The sequence below is a fragment of the Amblyomma americanum genome, chromosome 5 (genome assembly GCF_052857255.1).
Source record: "Amblyomma americanum isolate KBUSLIRL-KWMA chromosome 5, ASM5285725v1, whole genome shotgun sequence".
Taxonomy (NCBI): Eukaryota; Metazoa; Arthropoda; class Arachnida; order Ixodida; family Ixodidae; genus Amblyomma; species Amblyomma americanum.
In genome coordinates this window covers 77,304,791-77,329,034 of record NC_135501.1, presented here as the reverse complement: position 1 = coordinate 77,329,034, position 24,244 = coordinate 77,304,791, and the positions used below count along the sequence as shown (strand labels likewise).

The following is a 24,244-nucleotide window of genomic DNA, read 5'->3' as shown; positions in this document are numbered from 1 at the left end:
AGTTTGACGAAAGCTATATATTCGGAAAAAAAACAATCCGATATACACTGTGAACTGCCTTCAAAGATCTTTCCTGACCGAATGCTTCGTCGGACGAAACATCCCTCAGAACACCTCGGATGTTTCGAACTTGTTTACCAATAGACATCGGCTTTGTGACCAATATCAGATATACAATATGCGAGATATAGCCACTCCAGCGGGCCGATCACGTATCTGTAGGGCCGCCTACCCATGTGTGTTTTTTTTCTTGCAGAAATGAAGGGTTTATTTGAGATATGCCAATAAAAGAATTCCAAAAAGTTCCTATAGTTCGACGAAAGCTATATATGCGGAAAAAAGCAATCCGATATAAACTGCAAACTGCCTTCAAACATCTTTCCTGACCAAATGCTTCGTCGGATCGAACATCTCTCAGAACACCTCGGATGTTTCAAACTTGTTTACCAATAGACATCGGCTTTACGACCAATGTCAGATATACAATATGCGAGATATACCCACTCCAGCGGGCTGATCACGTATCTATAGGGTTGCTCACCCTTGTGTGTTTTTTTTTCTTGCAGAAATGAAGGGTTTATTTGAGATATGCCAATAAAAGAATTCCAAAAAGTTCCTATAGTTCGACGAAAGCTATATATTCGGAAAAAAACAATCCGGTATACACTGCGAACTGCCTTCAAAGGTCTTTCCTGACCGAATGCTTCATTGGATCGAACATCTCTCAGAACACCTCGGATTTTTTAAACTTGTTTACCAATATACATCGGCTTTGCGACCAATATCAGATATACAATATGCGAGATATACCCACTCCAGTGTGCCGATCACGTATCTATAGGGCCGCCTACCCGAGTTCAGGTGGGCTATACTCAAGAACCGCGGAACAGGGGGTGGCAATGGGGAAGGTCACCTCCCCCCACATTTTTCAGGGAGGAAGTGCCCCCCCAATCTCCATTTGCTTCTACTTGTATCAGATTTCTGAAAATTGAAACACATATTAGTTCTAGGACTCTTAATTCAAAGCACAGTGGGGCTGCATGAGCTGCTTGGCTTAGTAGCCAGTTGTAAAGCATTTCGTATATGAGTAACCTAAACCGGTCATGTCCCTACAGAATTCGGTCGACTATATATCGACCTGACCGTGTACATGATCATGATTAGCAGAATTTAAACAAACTATGCACAGGCTTTTTTAATGGAATTGATTACTCCTCGTGCGTGCAGCTTCCCACCTATAAGCTCGTCATTTCAATTAATATTATATTGCCTAAATCTTTGCACCGTTTGTTCGTTCGCACTCACAACCTCCGGCACGCGGTTTTATCATTTTGTTTTGGAATGCGAGGTGCGACCAGACTTATGCCGTTGATCATGGCCACGTGCAAATGATTCCACATTTTTCCAGATTCTTGCTGCTTTTGGTTCTTTATCTCAAAGGTTCCTTGCCAGCTTTAAATTCAGCACGACCAAGAACTGCATGGCATTCAGGTCGATGACCGCCGAGCACTCATAATTAAGCCTATTGCAGCCGCCGAGTAATTCAGCTCTTAGTGGGCGTGAGTCAGCCCCTTAAACAGTTATATTTGGAAGCCTTTTTGTTGTCTTCCTGACAGCTGGAGTGTCGTCACCGCAACGTGATACTTTGCATCAAGCTTTGAACATTGAAAAAAATATATATATACAATTTATTATGTAAATGAGCATTAAATAAATAAATAACAAAATAAGCTCGAAGTCCTGCCCTCCCACTAAAAAAAGAGTTCCGGAGTCCCTGGGCTATACTAATTGTCTCGAGCATAGCCCAAACCTTCACCCGCTGCCATTACGACCCGGACGCGACAGCGGTGTGCCAGAGAACACTGCGAAACTATAATTATAGAGCTCCTTGATCACCTCGACCGAAGCACCTCGATCGAGGGCGCGGTTGTGCTACCCAGTTCCGTGTTCTAGCGCACACTAGCAGTTTATTTTTGAGAGCCTCTTCCTCCTCGTACCTTGCACACTTCTGATTTCTTAACATAAATTCTTTCAGTGCATCAATTTACCTATTCAGCAATCTATATTTCCCCCTCTGCTGGTCCTAAGTCGCTGATTTCAGGTCAGTGGCAATATGGTACTTAATTATGATATCTACTACGCACCGTGCCAGAAAATACTTTTTTGCAGCAATTACAGACTTTTCAAGCACTTGCTGCATTTAGGAGAGTTCTAAAAGAAGTGTTTATTTTATCGTAGATAACACAGAAGTTGCTGTTTACAGCGCAGAGAACAGGGAAGGGCCCAGCGTTATTTATGATCAATAACCGGGCAACAGGAGCTTTTATATATCGAAACCGAAACTGAAAATGTTCTAGCGTCGTCTGACGGCTAGGCCCAGACTTTATAGTGCTTCCTGTTTGTCGTAAGCCACACAAAACTTCCTGCTTAAAGCACTAAGTAAAAAGCGCAAAGCACAATCAGGCACCGCGAGCCACTATAGGTACGAGCTTTGAAACCGAAACCGAAGGCGATTTGTCACATAGTGACTACTTTGTGTAATGCAGTGGCGATCAAAAATCGCAGAACACTTCAGACATTTAGGTTACAACGGTACCATAAAGCTCATACATGATAGAGCCTATAGAGTTACACTAAGCCGCCCTATTCACACTCCATGAGCAGTCACAGGTGCAAGACCGAATTGACGGGCTAGTTGGTTCTGCAGTTGGTTCTGCTTATGATCGACCAACGCTCTGTGGCAGGGCTTGACACGGACTTCATAACTATTTCCCCTTCAAAGTAGTATTTGTAACTTTTCAAGTGTAAGTATTTCGTGGTGCGTAGAGCGCCGCGTCGTCTGCTATTACATGCGGTCAATCAGCAGTCAACTGGATGGCCGGATGCGCTGCACGAGGAGGCTGCGACATGGAGGGTATAGAGATCACGGTCGGAGACGCAAGTTCTGCCGCAGGAAATAAACAGACGAAATTGAACGAATAAAACGTATTTATTATTCTGGTTTGTAACGAAGAGGTCATCATCATCATCGCATGCAGCGCCCTGTGCGGTGCGCGTCGCCAAGCCAATCCAAGTCTGCGGTCGTTTGCGTCCAACGTTCATCACTCGTGTTGGTGTGTGTGGTTGTTACAGTTATTGGATTGTGTGTTTTGCAGCCACATGTGACACTTCCACTATGGGTTCATCAGCTGCGGCGAGCTATGCGTACGTGAAATACTTCGACCGACGGTGCAAAAGCTATCGTACACGTCTCTATGTCGTCCTTGCTTCCTTTGCGCTGCACCTCTCCATGGTGCCTCACCGACTGGCGTTAGCGACCTGGCGAAAAAAAGGACGCCTACTGGCGCGGCGGAAAAGATGAGAAGGCATTCTATTCCGCTCAAGTAATGGAGCTTGGAGGTGAGTTTTGCAGTTACTTCGTATACGTGGTCAGATTTCAGAAGTGCCAAACGTGTGATGAGTGTACAGTCAAGCCTAACGCTTTTAGCAAAGCTAGGTGGCGTTTTACATAAAGTCGATGCACATGCTTTTTTACTGTTACGAGCACTTGCAGAACGCTTACGATACCACTTACTCTGTGCATGCGATCCGAGCACACAGCAGCCCAGCGCACGCTTCCCAAAGAAGGGAAAAACTGCGTGGTCGCGTTGTAGCAGGTCTCGACGTGAGCGTCACTCTGAGCGAAATATTATTTCGTGATTTGTTTCATAAATTCAAGTAATTGCATGAGGCAGGGAGAAATCGGCTGTGTTCAGATCAGCTAATTTTTCGCATCATATGATTTTTGGAAAGCAATGAACGCGACACACTAACTGATTCGTTTCCGTAGCTTGCCCTGTGTTTGCTGTCGCTTTCATTATTTTATCTCTCATTTCTTGTGTTCCAGTAACAAAAGCGGAGCTTATCCAGAGGATGTCGAAGAGCAAAAATCACTGCAATGGAACTTGAAAAGTCTGAGCCAGCAACAACAGTTGCACAGATACATGTATGTACTGATCGAAGTTTTACTGCGGATGCCTCTGCTACTGCCACTCGCACGCTTACCAGTCGCAATATGTACATTACATAGCAGCATACTTCAGAGCCAGATGCCTCTCTGTCTGTGTGTGTCTAAAATATTTATGGTTGCAACAGAGAGCTTTGTAGCGGATCTTTGAATTGTAGTATAGAGATATTGCTTAAATGCTACCATTGTAAAAGATTGCGTAGGACACTAGAGAACCGCATGTGGAATGGAAGCATCGTTATGTTTTTTGTTCTCTCATATATTGTGTGCTTCATGTCAGGTCAAAGTTTCATTTTTCGTATTGCCCCCTCGCATTGTTGTCTAAAATATTTATTGTTTAGGGGAGCAGCCAGGCTGCCTTCAGCAACAGAGAGATTTGTAGCGAGCCCACCGATACGGCGTTGAGGGACAGCGCACTTCTCTCATTGCAGCACGTTGTCTTAGCTACGGCTTGCAACTCGGTGGCCTGTTTTCACAGTGCCATGATGCTGGTTAAATATATGTATCGCTGGAAATTTATAAGCCCTGCTATTCTTCGGTTATGCGGCTTACCAAAGCGAATCGGGCCGCGTGAGACACGGATAGGGCCTCTGATAATTATTAATCACGAGGGGTGATAATTATTATTCACGTGTCTATCGAAAACACCGGTGCCGCCCTGTGGGCTACAACTGCGGTGGGCTCTCTCCGGTCGGGGCGGCTCTTGTCAAGACACGATTAATTACTGGAAGGCACCGTTCCCCTCTTCCCGTCATCTGTCCATCGTCGCTCGCTTCTTGCAGGGAACCAGTCAAATGGGGAAGGTCATTTGCATCGAGCCGGGCGTAGGAAGAACAGGCTCCTTCCCAGCTAGTCATCCTTTTTGTGCAGTCGTCGTCCACCTGATGATGCTGTCGGAATTGCCGCTGCTGTTGCTGCGCCACCGTGGTCATCCCTGTCGATAGGATCTGTGCCTTAATCCTCTTCGGCTGGTGTGCATTCCGTTCATAACAGGCCCAATGCGGACGCCACCGAAAGCTCCCCATTTGACTTTCAAACAAAAGGTGTGCTGTCTACTCTTGTAAACGGAAGGGCAGCCACACAGAACAAGCAGGGATGGAGGACTAAAGCTAGTAGACCAAGCGGAAGGGAGAAAAACCTCTGAGAGGGAATGGAAGGAGAGGAGCATGGAAAAGTAGCTAGTTTGCCATATATGTAACTCCAATATAATGTCTTTTATTAAAGAATTATTTGCGGTTGTGTGTTCCGGGGACGGTGCCTCACAACAACCTTGGTAGAGGACATTTTCAGCCAGAGGGTAGTCGGGGCCCTTTAAGTAGTGGCTGCCGGCTGGCGTGCATGTGTACTCTGCCAAATTTGTTGTTAAAAATTTTTATTCTCTACGGAGGTAATTTTCATTTGACAGCTGAAGATGAAGCATAACCTTGCGTGTGCCGATTCGGTCGTTGCCATAAAGCTTGGTGCTCGGGTCTTCTGCCACAAGTGCTTAAAATACCTGAGAAATACCGTATGCATACTTCACCTTGCATTTGACTCATCAAAAAGAAAAATTTCCCAATGTGGATCATCATGCCTGCACACACAGTGCGGGGCCGATATGCAAGACCAGATTGTAATGCCTTTCATTCGAGTGCTAGCTTTGCAGTAAAAGCGATAGCATACAGACACGACGTGCAGCTAAATTTGTACAGTACACGCACTTCAGAAAAATGTTCAACCAGCTGATATGCACGCTTGTCAAAATTATGCGTGCATTACTTGCTGGCAGCAATATTAACAGCTGGAGGGCGGCAGACTGCAGTTAAGCGGAACATATCCTGATTGTTTTCTGCTTAAAGCCCACAGGAATTAGTTCACAAACAGAAATTGCAACTACCACAGGAGAGTCAGTATAGGCAGGGTCGATCATTGGCGCCCAAGTAATTAGTGTGTACTTAACAAATATGCAATATTCTGAGACCACAGCATGTTGTTTGAGCAGTACATGCGCAGTTTTTCCCTCCTCTTCATAATCAGCCTCACTACACCTACAGGGCAAAAGCCTTTCCCATGTCTTTCCAATTAACGCTGTCCAATTAACCCTCCTGTGTGGTGTCAAATGCATGTCTTTAGAGTGCGACTGCCCGTCACATATTCTTTTGAGGATATCTCGGAGCATACATGCAGACCTCACGACAGCACACAATGCACTGAAGGACATATACTTGCGTTGTTGCCGTTGATGTATGCATCTGAGTGCAAGAGTCCGCAGCTGCCCTGAATAACTAACGTCCTTTCTTTCGCTCCCAAGGATCAGATTTCTACCGTACGCATGCGAGCAATGAGACGCCACAGCACGCAAAGCAGCAGAGGGCACTCGCCTTCCGTGATCCATGGACGCCCTTGGCGCAATGATTGCCAGCAGGCTCGTTCTGGCGGCGACCAGTTCATGTGAGCATGATGCACCTTCCTGTCAGGAGTGAATTTTCTGGCAGCGAACAGGCTCTCCGAGCGCAGCAATTTGAAAAAGCCCAATGATAATTTAAAGATGTATAGACACCTAATTTTGGTGGCATGTTTTCTTTTCTTCAATGATGCAGAAGACGCCACTATGCATGAATCACCATGTGATGTTTGCCTACAACCGCTAAATAATTTATAATTGTTTTTTTCTGTCATGCTGTTTCAGTTTTGGAACAGCCGAACGATGGCTCTGACGTCAAAGAGGGCTTTTCCTTCACGTGAGCCATGGAAAAGTGTCCATAGAATCGCTGCTTCATTCTTTTAATTTACTGCAGTGTTGAAATCAGCCTTCCTCAATTGCTGGAATGACAACAAAAGTGCAAGCAGCGATTATATTGCTGTTTTTTCATGTCTCGTGACGTGTAAGCACACATTGACGTCACTGTCCTTGTTTAAGCGTTGAAGCCGAAACTGGACGAAAATGAAATGCTATTATAAATTATTAAGCAGTCGTAAGAGATTACTAGCTGCTACTCCATGTATAATAATGCCTTACGCATCATTACAAACAAGAAAACACGCACCCAAACGCTAGGTGTTATACTGCTTTAACGTTACGCCTATCATTTTTCTTTCCGTGGCTCACTGCGTTCTCCTCAGCTTAAGCTGAACCCTTTTTGTTAGCCTCCACGTTTCTGCCCCATAGGTGGGTACTGGTAAGATACAGCTGTTGTACACATTTCTCTTGAGGGATATTGGTAAACTGCCATTCATGACCTGAGAGACCCTGCCATATGCGCTCCATCGCAATCTTATCCTTGTAGTTATTCCCTCATGATCCGGATCAGTTGTCACTATTGATACCTGCCTTAAATAGACGTATTCCTTTACCACTTCCCTTACCTTGCTACCAATTGTGAACTGCTATTCTCTTGCTAGACTTGAGAATAGGAGAATACCACAAGGTAATCCATGTATGATAATGCCTGATGCCTCATTAGAAAGCAAAAACACACACCCAAAAGATGGGTGTTTATACTCCTTTAAAGCTAGTTGGTGCATTACAGAATGTGAGTCACCATTGTTACCAGTCAAACCCTTTAACATCATATTTTGATCTGTTGATTGAAATCATGTTTTTTTGTGTTCTAGTTAATGGTATTTTATTATTTCTTTGCTCCTTATTTGGAAAAATTATTTCTCAGGACTCTGACCAGGCTCAAGAAGTGTAATGTGATAGTAAACTGAATATGTTTAAAAATACTCTGAAGTTGCCCTTTAATTTACCTTGTACATTAGTCTTTTGTAGCAAATGTGAACACTTTTCATACTTTGAAGTCTTCCACTAGCATGGATCCTGCTGCCCCACAGAACCCGGATATCTTGCTGAGGTCAGCAGCCAGGTATGAAGGTGTCGCATATTTAGAATGTAAGACAAGTGGGCTTTGATGCCCCATCGGCCAGTGCTAATAAAGGAGCAAAACACAGACGGAAGACGAGCCTGACAAAGTTCAGTTTGGTGCTCAGGAACTCTTGGCTACCGGGGTGCGCCGTGCTAACAAAGATTGTGGCCGTCCATACTTCTTGTTTGATTTGTGTCTTTACACTTGTGGAGGCGCTGGGTGCGCCGTGCTAACAAGAAGTGTCGACGGCCACAATCATTGCTAGTACAGCGCACCTCGGTAGCCAAGCGTTCCTGTGCGCCAAACTGAACTTTGTCAGCCTCGTCTTCCGCCTGTGTTTTGCTCCTTCTTCAGCACGGGGCGCTGGGGCATCAAAGCCCAATTGTCGATCTTACAAGAATGATTTTGTAAGCTTGAAATGCTTTTAGCTCTCATCCTTGTTAAATGCAGGCAAACAATCTAGAAACTGGAAACATGGGGATGAGCATCTCTGCACACCTCTCGGAGATGGGAAATTTTCTGTCCGAATGATATGAAGCACAAAAAAATTGCCTGCAGATCAGCCCTAGGCACAATTTTAACCTGTGGCAGCTCAGAGCAGCTTTGCTTAGCGATGGCTTTGTGGTCGAAATGCAGTTTTTGTTTGTGTTCTAGTTGTTGACGTTTCATTATTTTGCAGAATTATTTCTTGGAACTGAGACAAGTTTCAAGAAGTGTAATATGATAGTAAACTCAAAGTGCTTTAATATCCCCTGGAGATGGCAATTAAAGGAACACTGAGGAGAAATTGAGGTTGCCTTGTATCGATAGAATATAAGCTCCTGATCACAAAAACGCCCCTCCTACTGGAAAACAAAGCTCTTGTAAAGTAGAAAATAGCAAGAACCAAAATACAGGTATCGCCGCCACAGGGCAATCTCGCAAGTACAAGCGTGATGACGTCATTGGAAAAGAGACGCCACCTTGGAGGAATTTTCCTTCCGACATGAAGCTGCGAAACTGAGGCTGACATAGGAAGGTTGCGGGGGTCAATATTGAAGTAAGTTTTGTTTTAAAAGCAAACCAATAGTGCACTTTTATCGCACAAGGAAGGCAGGCAAAAGACAATCTGAATGTTGGAAGCAAAGAAAACCGATGCTTGTTATGGCGCTTCGTGTCTATGAGCTTTGTGTGCCTTATGGTTTTGTTTTTGAAGCGTCTCGATTTACAAGCGCCGAACAGCAGAGGAACTCCAAGTGCCGCTTCAAGTGCTAGTTACCTTTTGAAGGAGCCTATTAAGGCTGGTCAGATGATTGCCGCGGTCGATGAAAAACCATGATGGCACGATGGTCGGTGATCGTACAAGGCAGTGCGTAGTACAAAGAGCACTGGTGTCTTCGCACACTCGCCCAGCGAAACATTCCTGGCTCTGCCAATCAACTTCAAACTACTTAACGAAAATTCTTTGTTAGAGACGGGAGACAGGGTACGAGGCAGTTAAGAAAAATATGCTGATGGCCTAGCTCTGTTAGGCCAGCATATACGTAGCGAAAGCGCGGAGACTTCTGCATCGGAAGAATGCACTCACTAGATGCGCCTTTATTCAAGTTAAATCTTGAGCCGTCGTGGCGGAGTGGTAGAGTCCGCCTCAAACTACAATTGCCCTGGTTCGATTCCGAGCATCGGCACATGTTTTTTTTTATTCAGTGAGTGGGCGGGGGGTTCCAGTGGCGTGCATAGATGCCGCCACCTAATACGTTGGTTAGCGGATAAGCGCAGGCTCTGTTAAAGGGGCAGTTAGGAGAACTCTATCAAATTATTTTTGTTAGCAAAATCTGATAGTTCGGCATTTCAAGGCTTTGTTGCCGCCTGTTCGGGAGTGAAAGGTGCATTTATTTCAAAGAAATTTGGATTCAAAGTTGAAAAAGTTTTTCTCGCCACTCCGATTCAAACTCGGGAACTTTATGACATCACGGCGCACTCTTATGACGTTACAGGACGCAGTGACGTGAAACGTGACGTAAGCGCAGACGTGATTTCTCGCGGCTAGCGGTGTGGTCTAGCAGCCGAAATGAAAGCTACTGCCGCCGCATGTTGAAGGCATCTATCGGGGGTTGCTACCGTCGCTTCGTTGACGTTTGCACCGGCGTCTTGCCTGCGTTATGATCGATCCCGTTCCCGAACCTGACGACGAAGTTCTCGCAAACACTCCGGCCTGCATTTCAGTGACCTCAGCCCCACAGAGCGTGCGATGCTTTTGAGGGAGCACGGTTAGGTTAGGTGCCGGCGGGTTGTTTCCCCCTTCTGCCATGAGCAGCTGTTACAAATAAAATATAACCCCTGTGCGGGGAGTCGGAAGGGGCCAAGACAAGGTTGGTGAGTCGCGCCCATAGGAGGCTGGCCGGGGCTTAGGGGCGAACGGATTGCGATTCTTTGAACGGCGCGGTTGCACGGTGCAGCAGGCGGCATCGAGGTCTCCCATGGTTGCAAGGGCCAGGTTATTTATTTTATTTTTTGCCAAAAAAACGGATGAGTACTCAAGGGCGCTTGCGTTTAAAGTTGGCGGCTTGAAAGTAAAGCCCACGCTTCAACGACTTACGCGCGTTTCCGGCGGTACGGGGTCTACTGGATCGGGCTCTCTCGCCCACTTGCGTGTACCTTCAGATGTGTGCTGTGAATGGATTAAATTAGCCGAGAGCTCGAAAAGAACAGCTGCGTCCAACTGCCGAAGCTATTGAATGACGTCACAACACGTACCTCGCCGCAGAGCTGAATCGGTCTGGCCGGGCCGGCGGCGGCTGGCGCACCCTTCGCAAAATAGAGACATGCTTAAAGTCTCCGCCAGTGCGGTCAGAGCGCCGAAACCGCCGAACGCGTCGGCGGTCAAGAAGAGTTGGAGCATAGAGGGTCTCGGGTTGGCCGACGTGACGTCGCCATGCAGCGCGCGCGCGTATTACTCCGGAGTGTAAACGCACCTTAACAGAGTCTGCGCTTAACCGCTAACCAATGTATTCAGTGGCGGCCCCTATGGTAGCCACTGAGGCCCCCCGCCCACTCACTGAATAAGAAAAGAAACCTGTGCCGAGGCTCGGAATCGAACCAGAGCCTTTGTAGTTTGAGGCGGAGACTCTACCACTCCGCCACGATGCCTCAAGATTTAACCATGAATAAAGGCGCATCTAGTGAATGCACTCTTCTGATGCAGAAGTCTCCGCGCTTTCGCTACGTATATCCTGGCCCAACACAGCTAGGCCATCAACAATTTTTTTTAACTGCCTTGTACCTTGTCTCCCGTCCCTAATAAACAATTTCCGTTAAGTAGTTTGAAGTTGACTGGCACAGCCAAGAATGTTTTGCCGGGCGAGCGTGTGAAGACACAAGTGCTCTTTATACTGCGAACTGCCTTGTACGATCACCGACCATCGTGCCATGATAGTTTTTCATCGACCGTGGCGATCATTTGACCAGCCTTAACAGGCTCCTTCAAAGGTTAACTAGCACTTGAAGCGGCACTTGGAGTTCCTCTGCTGTTCGGCACTTGTAAATCGAGGTGCGTCAAAAACAAAACCACGGGGCACGCAAAGCTCATAGACTCGAAGCGCCATAACAAATCGAAACTCCTGGCTGCCTGTGGCGCCGCCAAGCATTGGTTTTCTTTGCTTCCAACATTCAGGTTGTCTTTTGTCTGTCTTCCAGGTGTGATAAAAGTGTGCTGTCGGTTTTAAAACAAACCTTACTTCAATATTCAACTGCGTAACCTTCTTTTGTCAGCCTCAGAGATTCGCAGCTTCCATGTAAAAAGGAACATTCCTCCAAGGTGGCGTCTCTTGTCCTATGACGTCATCACGCTTGTACTTGCGCGATTGCCCTGTGGCGGCGATACCTGTATTTTGGTCCTTGCTATTTTCTACCTTACAAGAGCTTCGTTTTCAGTAAGAGTGGCGTTTTTGTGATCAGGAGCTTGTATTCTGTCGATACAAGGCAACCTCAATTTCTCCTCAGTGTCCCTTTAATGCGCGTTTATAGCCTGGCGTAACGCATGCGCGCGCACTGCACATTAACGTCACGTCGGCCAAAGTGAGACCCTCTATACTGCAACTGCGCTTGACCGGTGATGCGACTCCCCGCACTAGGGTTATGATATTTAATTTGCAACGGCTGCTCATGGCAGAAGGGGGAAACGACCCGCCGGCGCCTAACTGAACCGTGCTCCCTCAAAAGCATCGCACGCTCTGTGGGGCTGAGGTGACTGAAATGCAGGCCGCAGTTTTTGCGAGAACTTTGTCATCGGGCTCGGGAACGGGATCCATCGTAACGCCGGCAAGACGCTGGTGCAAACGTAAATGAAGCAATGGTAGCGACCCGCAATAGATGCCGCAACGTGTGGCGGCGGTAGCTTTCATTTTGGCTGCTGCTAGACCGCACCGCTAGCCGCGAGAAATCATGGAGTCTGCGTTTACGTCATATTTCACGTCACTGCGTCCTGTAACGTCATAAGAGTCCGCCGTAATGTCATAAGAGTTCCCGAGTTTGAATCGGAGTGGCGGGAAAAACTTTTTCAACTTCGAATCCAAATTTCTTTGAAATAAATGCATCTTTCGCTCTCGGACAAGTGGCAACAAAGCCATGAAATACTGAACTATCAGATTTTGCTTACAAAAGAAATTTGATCGAGTTCTCCTTACTGTCCCTTTAATGTACCATGTACAGTCGTGGTAAAAAGTGCTAAGGCTACTGCATTCAGCTGCAGAGAAATCAATGTTCCTAGCATAATTCATGTAGCGGATCATTCAAAACTGTAGTCAAGCAGAAAGCTTCTGTATCGCAAGAAGAAACCTGCTAGCATTTCAAGGTCACTCGGTCTTTATTATTGCCGTAATGGCTCTGTTATGCGGCTGAAGCGAAAAGCCTTTGGCCTTAAGACTTCGCCGACAGTGTACATTACTCTTGTTGCAAATGCGAACACTTTGCACACTTTCCAGGCTTCCACTAGCATGGGTCCTGCTGCACCACGGAATCCAGGTGTTCTTGCTGCGGTCAATGGCCAGGTACGATGGCTTCTCATATTTAGAACTAGTTTGTAAGCTTGAAAGGCTTTTAGCTCTCGTTCTTGGTAACTGCATCAAAGAATCTAGAAACTGTGGAAAAGTATAGGGCTGAGGATCAGTGCACACCTCTCGGACACGTGAAATTTTCCATCCAAATGGCATGGAGCGGAAAAAAAATGCCTGGACCGGAGCCCCAGGCACAATTTGAACCTGTGACAGCTCAGGGCAGCTTTGCTTAATGAACTCTTAGATCACTAGACCATGACCACAACCTTTCATGTTCTAATTAGCACAGCCTCTTGTGCTAAGATTTAATTGCTGTGTTTTAAATATTCATAATCTTGCATCTGTTAGTTCTGTGCTTCCGAATATTTGGCAGCATTACTGTTGCCAGGGTGCAGTGGAGCCTGAAGTAGAGATAAAAAGGCTCATCTATGTTGTCAAAGGCAGCTTTTATGATTGCACATAAACGTGACGTGGTGGCCCATCGCGCTGCTCACTCCGAAGAAGAGAGCGATGTGTCATGTTTTATCATTAGTAGCGTTTGCAAGGAAAACTGCCATTTTCGTAATGTTACTTATAGGAAGTGTTGCTTGTTGGGCGAGTTGGTGATCCATGAAAATAGAGCAGCGCGTATCAAAACAGGACACAAGGGAGAGACACGTAACGACACGAGCGCTAACTATCAACTGTTTATTTCTTGCTGTCGCTACGTATAAATACATGAGCCACAACTCGAAACGAAAAACAAAAAAGATTGATGAGTCAGCCTTTCGCTGGTTTCCATCGTTCTAGATAGGAGAGCTCTTTAGCTGACAATGCCACTGATGCCACGCTCACACACTTGCCACCTGCACGCAAAATACTACGAGCCTCAATAATCTCTCGAACAATCTTATCATTGTGGTGGGTTATGATTTGGCTCTTCTTAAAAAGTGGCATGCACGAATTTGGAAGGTCCTGTTTCTCAGCCTCGACCTTGCAGTGACGACAGTGTTGGTTTAGGTGGCCCGATTTGCTTTCATTAACATTGTAGTCATGTTCTTTTAGCCTGCTATTCACACATCTCCCTGTTTGCCCAATATACTCATGGCCACAAGTCAACGGTACGCGATAGACAACACCCTCCTCACAAGTGACAAATCGTTTCTGATGGTCTATTACACATCTTTTTTTCTCCTGGATACCGCACGGATTGGTCTTTTTGCAAAGCATAGACAGTTTTACGGGTGCTGAAAATACATCAACGCCTGCTCGTTTTCCTAGTTTCTTTAGGTTGTGGGATGTATGATGAATGAAAGGGATGACAGCTACTTTCTTGCGATCCTGCTGTTCATTGGTACCTGCCTGCTCGTTGAACAATCGTGCTTTTTTCATTTTTTGCAGCAGGCCTTCAGCCACAGAAACAATTAGTGGCCCAGGATACCCAGAATCAGACAGTCGTCTAATCTGAGAAGCTAAGCATTCTTGCATCATGTGCTCACATGAGCTTTTGAGCGCATTTGTCAGGCAATACTTGATAATGCCTCTCTTTACCAGTTTCGAATGCGCCGATACCGCTGGCATTAGGCCTTTTTTTGCACGAGGTTCATAACCCCAACAGATGTGGTTAGTGTGAAAGTTAAGTCTAAGATCTAAGAACTTGATAGAGTTCTTGTCAGGAATCTCATGCGTCAGAATTAATGGGTTTAATTGTTTTTTAAAGGAGTCGAGCACGTTTGCAGCGTCAGTATAAAAATCTGCCTTAGAGTTGTCAATGATGATCAAAAAATCATCCACAAATCTAAAAATTTTTACAACTTTGGAGCTACTTAAGCTTTTCCCTAGGATCCTATCATGCTTTGCAAGAAGGAGGTCGCTGAGAACAGGCGCAATACATGAACCAATACAAATTCCACACTTTTGCAGGTAAACACCTTTGTCCCAGGTAGCCATTGTTGAGCGCAGGTATACATCCAGCAATTCTAAAAACCCACTCACACTCACTCCAGAACTGTTCTGAAAGGAAACAGCTCCAAGCGCGTCAATAGCCTGTTCAACACACAACAGCAATTCGTTTTGTGGCAAGGAGTAAAACAGATCTTTGATGTCTATTGAAAAAGCCAATACATTTTTGTTTTTATTCTGGCACAAATAGTCGACAACCTGTTTAGAATTTTTTACAAGGTAGGGGTCATCAAATTCTGTAGCGCTAAGTTCTTTTGCAGGAATCTAGCTACACATTTCTGCCATGCCCCTTTTTCCGAGATTATTACGTGAAGTGGGCACTGTTCTTTGTGCGTTTTAGCAGAAGAGAACATGTCTAAGGAAGGTTTATGGCTGTCCTGAATTTGCTTGACAAGGCTCTGTAACCTAACCGTTTGCATAACTTCTTTGCTTCCGCCTTAGCTTTCTTTAAACATTTTTGGTCCTTCTTAACAAAATTGCATTCTATAGCTTCTGAAGCTTTCTTCCGAAACAGGTCATGAGGTAAGATGGCGAAACCCCCCTCCTTATCAGCTGTCAGGGCACAGAGACGATTGTCACAAAGAAAATCTTGCCACTCGTTTTAACGGCACGGTCTGCTTTGGTCGCACTGAACGTTCGAGAACGTCAACGCCTTGGGATACGCAGCTGCTCTTCTCACATTCCGGCGCCAGGCTTGTAACTCGTCGGACCATTCCCAGCAACTCCGGGGCGTTTTTCCTAGGTTCAACCGCACACTTTGGCCCAAGCTGGAGGGTACGTAGTACGTCCTCGGGAATATGAGCGCGGCCTTCAATGTGGACGGGGTTGTAGGCGCTCACCTTCTTCTTGGTGGGTTGAAGTACACGGAGGCGAGACAGCAAAACCTTCCAAAGTCCCTCGGTCGTTTGGTCAAGCGCTCGGCGGAATTCCAGCCAGATTAGTGCGGCCTTTGAAGGAGGTGCGGTCCTGGTAACTTGGACAAACAGGTATTCCCTGAATAGCCGAGCTTGCCTTCGCCATTCGGACCTCAGTATCTTGAGGACCCTGGTCGCATGCCCAACCGAGGACCTAATGGCTCTGAAGATCAACCGAACTGCCGGCGGCAGGAACTTCGCACGTAAACAGAAGGAAAGTGTGCGAGCCTGGCAGGTTGCATTGGCAACCAGAGCAGCAAGAGCATTTGGTTGAAGAGAACATAAAGAAGAGCCCGATGAACTAGAAATGAATTCCAGAAGTGTTGCTTGTTGGGCGAGTTGGTGATCCATGAAAATAGAGCAGCGCGTAACAAAACAGGACACAAGGGAGAGACACTTAACGACAGGAGCGCTAACTATCAACTGTTTATTTCTTGCTGTCGCTACGTATAAATACATGAGCCACAACTCGAAACGAAAAACAAAAAAAGATTGATGAGTCAGCCTTTCGCTGGTTTCCATCATTCTAGATAGGAGAGCTCTTTAGCTGACAATGCCACTGATGCCACGCTCACACACTTGCCACCTGCACGCAAAATACTACGAGCCTCAATAATCTCTCGAACAATCTTATCATTGTGGCGGGTTATGATTTGACTCTTCTTAAAAAGTGGCATGCACGAATTTGGAAGGTCCCGTTTCTCAGCCTCGACCTTGCAGTGACGACAGTGTTGGCTTAGGTGGCCCGATTTGCTTTCATTAACATTGTAGTCATGTTCTTTTAACCTGCTATTGATGACCCCTACCTTGTAAAAAATTCTAAACAGGTTGTCGACTATTTGTGCCAGAATAAAAACAAAAATGTATTGGCTTTTTCAATAGACATCAAAGATCTGTTTTACTCCTTGCCACAAGACGAATTGCTGTTGTGTGTTGAACAGGCTATTGACGCGCTTGGAGCTGTTTCCTTTCAGAACAGTTCTGGAGTGAGTGTGAGTGGGTTTTTAGAATTGCTGGATGTATACCTGCGCTCAACAATGGCTACCTGGGACAAAGGTGTTTACCTGCAAAAGTGTGGAATTTGTATTGGTTCATGTATTGCGCCTGTTCTCAGCGACCTCCTTCTTGCAAAGCATGATAGGATCCTAGGGAAAAGCTTAAGTAGCTCCAAAGTTGTAAAAATTTTTAGATTTGTGGATGATTTTTTGATCATCATTGACAACTCTAAGGCAGATTTTTATACTGACGCTGCAAACGTGCTCGACTCCTTTAAAAAACAATTAAACCCATTAATTCTGACGCATGAGCTTCCTGACAGGAACTCTATCAAGTTCTTAGATCTTAGACTTAACTTTCACACTAACCACATCTGTTGGGGTAATGAACCTCGTGCAAAAAAAGGCCTAATGCCAGCGGTATCGGCGCATTCGAAACTGGTAAAGAGAGGCATTATCAAGTATTGCCTGACAAATGCGCTCAAAAGCTCATGTGAGCACATGATGCAAGAATGCTTAGCTTCACAGATTAGACGACTGTCTGATTCTGGGTATCCTGGGCCACTAATTGTTTCTGTGGCTGAAGGCCTGCTGCAAAAAATGAAAAACGCACGATTGTTCAACGAGCAGGCAGGTACCAATGAACAGCAGGATCGCAAGAAAGTAGCTGTCATCCCTTACATTCATCATACATCCCACAACCTAAAGAAACTAGGAAAACGAGCAGGCGTTGATGTTGTATTTTCAGCACCCGTAAAACTGTCTATGCTTTGCAAAAAGACCAATCCGTGCGGTATCCAGGAGAAAAAAAAGATGTGTAATAGACCATCAGAAACGATTTGTCACTTGTGAGGAGGGTGTTGTCTATCGCGTACCGTTGTCTTGTGGCCATGAGTATATTGGGCAAACAGGGAGATGTGTGAATAGCAGGCTAAAAGAACATGACTACAATGTTAATGAAAGCAAATCCGGCCACCTAAGCCGACACTGTCGTCACTGCAAGGTCGAGGCTGAGAAACGGGACCTTCCAAATTCGTGCATGCCACTTTTTAAGAAGAGCCAAATCATAACCCGCCACAATGATAAGATTGTTCGAGAGATTATTGAGGCTCGTAGTATTTTGCGTGCAGGTGGCAAGTGTGTGAGCGTGGCATCAGTGGCATTGTCAGCTAAAGAACTCTCCTATCTAGAACGATGGAAACCAGCGAAAGCCTGACTCATCAATCTTTTTTGTTTTTCGTTTCGAGTTGTGGCTCATGTATTTATACGTAGCGACAGCAAGAAATAAACAGTTGATAGTTAGCGCTCGTGTCGTTACGTGTCTCTCCCTTGTGTCCTGTTTTGTTACGCGCTGCTCTATTTTCATACATATAGAAGTCCTGAGGAATAGGATTTTAGCAGCTTTAATGTGGAAAATAATCTCTCTCCCCAATCTGTTGTAGGGCTTTGTACAAAGCATATGTGCAGCTGTTTTATTGCTGGTCAACCTCGGGAGGGAAATTTTCAGTGCAGAGCAGTGGCGCTGGCTTCTTTCCCGAGGTCGAGACTTCTTGTTTTGCAAGGACGCCACAAAACTTTTGTGGGGTTCCCCACAAAAGTGACGCTCCTTCCTGGTGATGCTCCTTCCCCGAAGAGCCTTAGCGGAAAGAGCGTTCAGGGAAGGAGCATCACCGCCTCAGTATGCCGGCAATTCCTTAAGGCTGGTGCCATGCAGAAGCCTCGGATGAGCTCAGAAAAACTAGCAGCTGTGGGCAGTAAGCCTCTTTTATTTAGGTACATTTCCTGACTGACAAAGGCATTTGTTTATTTAAGTGTGCATGACTAAATACCTTTATTTTGCAGCACCTGCATGTCTTCAATTTTGTCATTATTAATACTCTTTCAGATGCATTTGATGCATACATCAAAGCTGCACAAGCTGCCGAGGATGAGAAAATGCGCAGAGCGGTTGAATTGCTACCTGGCGGATATGCTGAGGGACATCAAGTAATCATCGCCTGCACCTGCCCCTGTAGTGAATGACTGTAGTCAGATAAAAATGATAAAATAAAGGCAGCAAGAAAAATTATTTCATTGACTGCAGCCTAGTATTTGGTGCTGGGATGCAGCATTTGCTGCGCTGAAGGGTTGCAAGCTCATTCAGGTAGCCTACATATTCAGAGCTATTAACTGTGCACCAGAGTACGTGTTGCAAGGCCATTGTATCCCCATGTCGAGGCCCTCGTATCTGTACGAAGGTTACGTGGCCCTCGTATATGAGGGACGGCGAGACACATATCCAATAGCGTATATATAAGGCACGTATCACCCGTATATATGTGTTTCGCCATACGAGTTGAGTAACACGTATGCCATATGAGCACATATACATACGAGCATATATGTGTACACATATCCAATAATTGCGTATATATGAGACACAATTAACACATATATACGAGATTTTTCAATAGGGTAGTGTTACCGTTTTCTTCCTCGTTCTTCGATATAGCTTCAGGCAACACATGACTGCATTGAAATTTATCAGAATGGCCTTACAAGATTGAGCGTGTCTTTACCACCTGGTCCCAGAAAGACTTTTTAAAACAAGCTGCTGGCCAGTTCCGCCCATGCTTCCCAAACGATACTTCCATCGCTTAGGTGAGACAGCAAAGAACACATACAGTGCCTGAATTACAGTGAAAAATTTCACTTCCTCAAGGCAACTGTCAACGCTACACGCGCCAACTAACTTCAGTGATTGACCAGCACACGGGGTGTAGACTGCCCATTCGTTCAAGTGTTTGATTTGAGCTCGTAGTCTCTTGTATTTTCCTGACATATTACTGGCATTATCATAAGCTTGATCCCTAAAATCATCAATTGAGATGCCACTGGTCGTCAAGAGAGACATCACGGTATCGAAAAGATACAAGCCGGCATGCGATTCGATTGGAACAAATCCAAGAAAGCGTTCGTACACTTTCCCATTTAATTAGTGTCATAGCGTTTGATGTGCTTGTTTAGAAAGAGATAAAACTTGTCAATGGCCTCAAGGACTCCGATATCGTTTCCATTTCACGGTGAACCAAAAATCTCCTCACTGCCCCTAAAGGCTAGGTTGCGCTAAGCAAGAAGCTTACTACAACAGCTTACTGCAACGACTACGCACTTCAACACCTCTGTCCAGTAAGCGGTCTCAGTGACAAGATGCTTAACCAGCTCCTTGTCATTTGTGCTGCTTGAGTTAGAGCGGGCGAGCCATGTTGCCAGGCTGTTCCGGTGCTCGCCGCTATTTTCATGAGCGCAAACCTTTTCTTCTGCTCTTTTCCAATAAGAAAAGCCGAGCGTGGTGAAAGCACTGGGGATGCTTGAAATCAAAAATAGTTTGCACATGAAATAGTAAACGCAACCTTTGGACATCGAGTACATTAATCAGTGTCGGTCGTACGCCTCCCTATTTACAGCCTTTCGCACGAAAGGATGAGGTGACATATAGCGTTCAGAGTTTTCTATTGCTTTCCGGAAAACGAAAAATCTTTTGCCCGATTTTGAAAATACAATAGCCCTTTCTTAAGGCATACACACCGAAAGCTGTCAGTAATAACGTCCGGCCACTTAGCAGGGTCACTTCGGCGAATCTCGCAACGTACCTCTTACTGGGGGGAGTCTGTACTTCTCTGTTGCCGCAACAAGAAGCCGTCTCATTCATCCTCTTGAGGCACACTTTGTGGGTGAGTACACGATTATTTGAAGCCAAACTAACAACAAACAAGTGAGTCGGTTCTTGGAGTGTTGTGTCCGGGCGCTAGTCAGTAGAAGGAGGCTCATCGGGGAGGTTTGGCACCTGTTGATCAGCAGTAGTAGAAATCGGGCGTGGCGTACTGGCCACCTGGAGCTCTGTGTCAGGGGTCCGGCCGAGTAGCATAGACATTGCTGGCTCAAGAACAGGACAGGGCTCGGTTAGCGTCGGTTGCTCAGAAATATGGACGACCGAGGTTGGCACCATTTTCACAGGATCCAGACAACCAAGGTCAGGAAAAACTTGCTTCTTGGCAGGAAACCGTGGCGATGTAGTTGTCAAGTCTTCCACGGAAGCACAGTCGGTACTATTGGGAGTTTGACACGGACTCTGGGTTGAGCAATCATACCGCTCCGCGGAAGCTGCATTCAGTAGGTACTTTGTCAACTATGGTAGCTTCTTTTCAAGCTCTTCTCTTTCTAACCTCGCCTTTCGTTTAGACAGGCCACTTTGATGCTTCCTACTTAGCATTTAGGATGAATGGATGCTAATTGTTCACCGCACCGGGCACTTCTTCAGACCGACGCGACCGCAGGTGTACAACGGTGGTCGTCCTGATGACTGGCGCACGCTGCATCGATGGTCTGTGGCTGGCCGAGAGTGGTGCGTCCCCCGGGAGCTCCTCATCGGGCGGGTTTACGCAAGCTTAATCGGCGGCTTGGGGCTGAATCGCAGCCCACGATCAACTTCCTTTCATAGACGAACGCCGCTTCTCTCTTTTACTAGCGCCAAAGCAGGCGTTCACATACGCATAGAGTTCCTTGTACAAATTACCTCCTTCCCCGTACAAGCTCAACCCATCTCCCGTTCCGGTCTCGCCATGCTATTGACTACGAGGAATCGTCTGTTCTGGGACGTTAACGATTTTTCTTTCGCCCCGTCGACACCGAGCGCGAGAACAAAGGGCCGAGGGCGACTCCTAGCGCGGGCGAAGTTACGCGCCCTCCGTCGCCTCTGAATCATCTTCTATTTCTTTCTGGAAAGTTTCTGGAATCTTTGTACTGATCTAAGCTGCTATCGTAACTGCTGAGAAAAACTTAAATCTCTGTCATATTTTCTTAACGCTAATGACGAATGGCGTCCTGTTGCTTTCGACATGGCTCTGGAATTAAAAAAGGGAATCGAAGTTGGGAATTTGAGACGTCGGTAATTATTTTTACTCTGTTTAGGTACAACATGTAGGTGTCTTCTTGATGGTAGTGCTGGATGCTAGCACTAGACATGGAGTACAAATTCACTCAAATGCGATCTTCGCCCAGTTGTTTCCTCCCAAAATCTAAAGAATAAGTTCCACAGCTCCTCGGCTGTCCAAATTCTCTGTTCTGGGAGATTTGCGGACCTAACAAGAAGCAAAAGTCTAACGGTAACTGTATTGCTAGGACGTGGAGTCCACATATCGATTCTTTGCTATGAAAACGTTCTCAGCTGCGTTTTTTTTTGCAGGCCAGTGGGCTGTGCAGTTCGGTGAAGGGCAAAATTTTGAACTTTTCGCTGCACCGCGGAAGTGTATTTTTAGTCAGCTGTTTTTAGGTCGAGAGCATTAAAGTTATTTGAACAATAAAAGAGGCAGCAGGTATTGCTGCATTCAGAAAAAGAGATTTCATCATTGGGGGTTAGAATAACTTTTTCCTGAATACCTCGCTTTATAAGAATTTCAGCCAAAACATGATAAGTTACCTTTAATTTTATAAATCTCTTGTGTGGTACGAAAATCCTACTCCTGCTGAGCGCGAGGCAATATATTGGGGCATCTGTCAACAACTCCGCACTTTTTCACTCACCGCTTCAGTAAGTGACATAAATGAGTGTATTGTTAGCGACATCAAAAGTGGAGGTGTTACTGATCCTGGGAAAGAAATAGGAAATGCATGAAAATTATTTTCATTACCCTATCTTCAGAGCATCAATGGTACCACCTGACTATTAGGTGCAGCTGAAGATTGCATTTTGGATACCTTGAAATCCGCGGCATCAAAAACAGAGGCATGCCCGTGTAGCTTACACTACTCCTGTAGCGAAACCGCGTCTAAATGCGCTTAAAACCTAAGTAGCGGCTCCTTGGGCGCGAACTCGAGGGTATGCGAAAATTAACTGTTAAAGTAAAACTATTTAAATGCCAGTCATTGTGCACAATTGATAGCGTAGCTTCCGGTAAGTCACTGCAATATAAGTGGCGAACAGCGAGGAATGCGATGCTTTTCAGATGTCATTGTGATCTGGGGCAGTTCTCTTTCCAAAGAGTAATACAATCAACTTCAGAAAGTTGCACTGTACATAAATAAATTTGCGGAAGTTTGAAAATATAAACTTGTCAAGCAGATACAAAGTAGGAGCAACATCTGAAGTTTTCACATTTTGCCGCGGTCACATTTGTTCACCAATATCCGTATTTGCGGCGGAATAGCGGTTGTATCTATACTTGTCAGACTGTGGTTTCGCGTCAGTCACCGAATGAAATATCCGAGGGAAAACAGCGAAGGAAGCATTGTATCGTAGGTAGATATCCAACTCACTCCTACAGCGTCCTCAAGTGCAGAATCCGCGCTCAGTACTAACTAACTCACTGAGCCAAAGCGATCATACAACCAGCGAGAAGAACACAGTTACTTGGAAGCGTGCATAGGGAGACGTCAAATCACTGTAGGCTGGCAAACTGTTCACTTTTCGGACACTACTGATATATTCCCCTGTTTTGCTAAAGTTAAATCTCTGGAAGTTTATGCCGCGTGGCTCTAAGGTTGCTCTACCCTTACGAGGAACCGCAAATGTTTACCACTGTTCTCCTCGCTTAGGCGCCTAATTTCTTTTTGCCTCATCGTCATGTGCAACTGGTGGTGAGTGCCTGGATAGTACATTGCACGACTGGGGCAGCTTTCTAATTTGCTTCGGACAACCGTGAAAACCTTACGCCCGTCCAGTACACAGCCGCATCGCATTCGATTCATCATCCCATTGTCCGTAGAGGAATCAATGTCTGCATCAAAAACTGGCTATAATTGCGGCGAAAAACATCTACGACTATCCTATCCAGGAACTGTGCTAAATCTCGTCCCTCCACGCGGTTCTCCGCCATTGCAGTCTACGTATGGCATCTGTCGTAACCCACTGCGTTATTCCAAGCGGCTCATATCCTGATTCCATGGCCTGCCCACGTTCGTTTGATCGTCTTGGCCTGAACAAGGATATCACAAACTTACGCATGCTTCTTCACCCGTTCTACTACGTTTCTGGCTGCTGATTGCCGTTATGATTTTCTCTTCCGTAAATATATGCGTTTTCCTCAGTGGACCTTGAAGGTCACGAAAAGAAACATCGAGCTAGAAAGCTGATATCAATACACTGGAAATACGTTTCATGGAGTCTCTTCTCATTGTTATTCTTTTAACGATTTTCTTCTTGTGGTCACAATATGCGCTCACCCTTTGACCTACACGGATGGATTCGCTTACCACTTCCAATAGGTCATTGGATACTGTAAACTCTTTATTTTCTTATCTGGCTATTAAACGTTTTTGGGGAGCAAAACAAAAGGAAGTGTACAATAAAATATAAATCACTCTAAATTACCTGACCCCGGCCGCCACCCTGCTGTTCCGCAGCGTCTACAGGAGATGCAATAACAGGCTGGCAGTAATTCGAGTATTATTATACAGGGTGTTTCACCTAATACTTCCCACCGTTTTTAAACACAGGCTATTTGAGTTACATGAGCCTTTTTTTGGCATAGCA

General features: G+C 45.7%; 1 long non-coding RNA gene across 2 annotated transcripts; it reads left to right on the top strand.

The window, feature by feature from the left end:
• The first annotated feature begins 3,049 nt into the window (after positions 1–3,049).
• On the top strand, positions 3,050–18,803 carry LOC144132559 (uncharacterized). Of its 2 annotated transcripts, XR_013314847.1 has the most exons (7): positions 3,050–3,399; positions 3,887–3,985; positions 4,789–5,049; positions 6,297–6,436; positions 7,787–7,851; positions 12,813–12,878; positions 18,620–18,803. It is a non-coding gene; the product is annotated as an uncharacterized LOC144132559 (long non-coding RNA). The 2 variants fall into 2 exon arrangements; XR_013314846.1 differs by lacking the exon at positions 4,789–5,049 and having other exon boundaries at positions 3,054–3,399.
• Positions 18,804–24,244: the final 5,441 nt, after the last annotated feature.